The sequence below is a fragment of the Frankliniella occidentalis genome, unplaced genomic scaffold (genome assembly GCF_000697945.3).
Source record: "Frankliniella occidentalis isolate FOCC.00 unplaced genomic scaffold, Focc_3.1 Scaffold40, whole genome shotgun sequence".
NCBI lineage: Eukaryota > Metazoa > Arthropoda > Insecta > Thysanoptera > Thripidae > Frankliniella > Frankliniella occidentalis.
The window spans coordinates 632,050-635,803 of record NW_026267170.1 but is presented as its reverse complement, the minus strand read 5'-3'; the positions used below and the strand labels follow the sequence as shown (position 1 = coordinate 635,803).

General features: G+C 56.6%; 1 protein-coding gene and 1 long non-coding RNA gene across 2 annotated transcripts in view; both read right to left on the bottom strand.

Moving 5' to 3' along the window:
• LOC113209247 (protein sister of odd and bowel-like) overlaps positions 1–417 on the bottom strand; it is an 8,184-nt gene extending 7,767 nt beyond the window's left edge. Inside the window, exon 1 of the mRNA XM_026426670.2 lies at positions 79–417. The gene's annotated coding sequence lies outside the window, so the exon portion shown is untranslated. The remainder of the gene's footprint in view (positions 1–78) is intronic.
• LOC127749218 (uncharacterized) overlaps positions 1–3,754 on the bottom strand; it is a 132,821-nt gene that overhangs the window by 40,604 nt on the left and 88,463 nt on the right. The window lies entirely within an intron of this gene.

Here is a 3,754-nt window from a genome sequence, read left to right as displayed (position 1 = left end):
TTCCCCACAGCAAGCACCCCTACGCAAACACGAATCAACACAAACACGCAACACAAAACACTTGCGAATAATCCCTACCTGTCCGTCCTGCGCTGCTCTCACTCTTCTGCCCGCGCGGCGACGTGGCGACGCAAAAGCAGCAGACGACGTCCTGGACGGCGTCCTCTCTTCGACACTCCCGTGTCACTCACGCGTCACTCGCGCGTCGCACAAACATGACCGCGACACGGAAAAACGCACAGAAACACACACAAAACACACGGGGAATCACGTGAGGCGCAGCTCACACAGATACACTCGGAGCGACACCCGTCCGCACGGCCGGGCTGCTACGGCCAGGACTCAGGACTCAGCCCGCCGCAGCATCGCGCAGCATCCAGGCGGCCAGGCGAGGCTGGCAGCAAGCTCAGCGGGGCCCGCCCGGGCCCGCCTCGCCTGGGCAGGTGGGGGGGACCCGGGGGACCCAGGGGGGCCAGGGACAGGGAGGTGAAGGGGGAAGGATGGCACTACGGGCAGAGCCCGGGCAGAGCGGACCCCCCGTGTCCCCCGTGTTCAGCAGTTGCCTCTCCCCGCCACTCCCCGCGACCAGGACTGAGTCGGCACGAGAACCGATTGTCGGTGCTGTACAAAAATAAAATTCGGAAGAAATATTCAAAGCTATATCGACTTATCTGCGGATTTATAATTTCAGTCTCCACTTTGATGGAATGTACTTGGTGAATGGGCAGCTTTTCTAATTACGTCCTTGTAGGGCTGTTCAATTACGAAGAGCATGTCAGGCACTCAAACGAAAACCGAAAAAATACCAGTATGAGACAGAACGATTCTAAATTATCGAAGACATGTTTGCGCAGACTAGATATAAAGTAGAAGTCGAAACACGCAAACAGCCGCTCGTCATCCTAGATCGTTGCTTGTTCGATTTACGACACTTACCGCTGCAGTAAATGACAGTACAAGTCGGGCAGATATAGGCTCACTCCCTCGCGGCCAACAGTTTGATTACCTGATTGAATGAAGGCCCTTATTTCGATTTCAAACGAAGTAAGGGTACCCGAAAAGTCAATTACGATGGCATATGGACCAAATAAGTCATACAATCGGTCACTAATACATACATGCATTCTTCATTCAATACCCAAGAGGGTGTAAAAGCGTTGCGCACGCAGTGTATAAAAATCGCGCAAAGCAGCGCGAACGACGTTGATGGTGGGGATCTTGGGCGTGGCGGGGCGTGGCTAGGGCATCAGGCGCGCGCTGTCCGAGCCCCGGCGCGAGCGCGGGAAACCGCCTCGGGCGCCCTCGTGCGTGCGGGGTTGGAGCGGGGTGGGGGGCTCGTTAACGCGCGGGACCGGCGTACTTAGGCATGACTCACGCCACCACGCGGAGTTTGCCCGGAAGCGGGGCGGGTCTGTCACCTGACCTACACACACACACACACACACACACACACATACACACGAAGGCTGGACGATGTCCTCCTCCTTCGGACAATATTGTCTCTCCTTTGAGCGCGGAGCCGCGGCGATCCGGTACGCCTTTTTCCTCGTTCTCCGTCGTAAGAGGGGCTTCACGTGCGGCGGAAACAGGACAGGGCGCGCGCGGCGGAAAGGAAGAGGAAAGAGGACATGGGAGGCAGAGTCGCGGCCGGAAGCGCAGACAGGGTCAAGACGTTCTGCTGGACAGGGATAGAGCTGTGTCATCGCGGGTGATTTGCCGTAACTTCACTTCAACTTCAAACTTCTGGCATGAGCCTAACCCGGCCCAAACTTCAAAACTACGTGCAGATCGTTGCCGTAGCCTGTACCCAGAAGACCGTAACGAAATCACGAACTGACGATATTTTCGTTGATTTGAAGAAAAATTTCTTTATCTCAACGAAAATTTGTTCAATCTGACAAAACTTTCGTTGAGTGAAAGAAATTTTTTCGTCACATGAACGAAAAAGATTTCTTTGGTTTCTGGCACGAAATTTTCGTTGAATTAAATAAAATTTCTTTAATTCAAAGAAACGGTTTTCTGGGTGTGTCAGCGTCACGTTCTGCTTCACGCGGGGCTGGTCGTCATCGCCGTGCTTGAGGCCCAATCCAACGCTGTGGTCCCGACATCAAGTAAAATAAAAGGTAAGAAGCACGTGATCGGACCCATAAGGAAGTTCCGTACTGTTGGCGGTACGGCGATGGCCCATTGCAAGCACGTGAATGAGCGTCGTTGGGCCCTCCGCCACGCTTGTCTCTGTCGCACTCGAGGGCACCCTAGCGGCGGCAGCCCTCTGACCACTCGAACCGTTCAAAGGAGAGAGGGAGAGAGAGAGGGAGAGAGAGAGGGAGAGAGGGAGAGAGAGAGAGAGAGAAAGAGAGAGAGACGGAGACAATGAATGGGCGTGGCAGGGGGAGCGGCGAGCGGCGGCGGAAACAAAGATACGTAGTGGTCAGTGCAGCAGCGGGCACCCATGAATGGAATGACTTTGCGTGGCGTATGGCGAGAGCAAAGGGGACAGGGAGAAAGAGAGAGAGACAAAGAGACAGAGAGACAGAGACAGAGAGACAGAGACAGAGAGAGAGAGACAGAGACCTGCCAAGGTCCAGCTGCCCCGCGGGGCGGGGGCCATACTCTGGACCGGGCCGCCTCCGATATATTCCTTTCAACGTCGTGGTTCGAGTCCATTCAAGTCGAGTCCACGTCGTCGCTCACGCCGGCTCCTGGCCCCGCGTCCAGGATCACGCAAGCCTCACCCCCTCCCCCTCTCCCCCCCTCTGTCGAGGCCAGCGCCACACGCAACAAGGTTGGGACCGGGGGCCGACAGAGTGCCACCAACAAGCGAACAATAATCGTAGTCTCCCGAAACTGAACAGATAACAAGGGCAGGCAAAGTTAACTTTTTGGGAGATTTTTCTGGTGTGCAGGGTGAGCATAGCTCGTAAACTGCTAGCCTAAAAAGGTTATAAACGGGATATCTTCAATTTGAAATTGATTTTAAATCAAGCTATCCTAATAACTTAGCACCTAGCCGCATGCAACCAAAAATAATGCCCATCAAAAACCAAAACTCAGGGTCAGGGTACAGACTGCTGGGATTTCAACTTGCTACACTCGACGCCACTCAACGCGGCTGTGACTTTGTGTGGGCTCGCGCAGCGATGGGCGCAGTCTGATCCCGACTCCCGCGACTCTTTCTAGGAAGTCTCGCGGCGGCGAAACTAATAAAGTGCGCGCGAGCAGCGCTCCGCCGCGAGCCGTAATTGTGTAAAGTCATTCATCCGGGCGCCTCGCCTGCGCCAGTGGGTGGGACAGGGACGGAGAGAGAGAACGTTATTGTACATATATATCGGCAGCCCGGGCCGCCAGCCGCCCCCGCCCAAAGAGCGGCGGGGCCGGGCGGCGCGCATCCCACTGGGATTCTAATTACTTGGCGAGCCCCCCCGCGTCCTGCGCGCCCAGCTGCGCAGCGCGCGTGCCCCTCGAGGGGGCTGGGGCGGGCAGGGCGGGCGGGAGGACGTCGACATCCGAAAAGGCGTCCGTCATAGGCGCGAGCGCGACTATGGTGACCGGAGGGGCCTCATTATTCACACTACAGAGAGGCCTCCTCGCCCTGGAGGCGCCACCGCTGTTCTTCGCCGTGGTGTCACCGAGACCATAGCACCGCAGGGAGGGGGGGTTCAAAAGTCCAGGAAGGTAACCAGAAAGGGATCCAGGAGGGGTCCAGGATGGGTCCAGGAGGGGCCCAGGAGGGGGCCAAGAGGGGGTCCAGGAG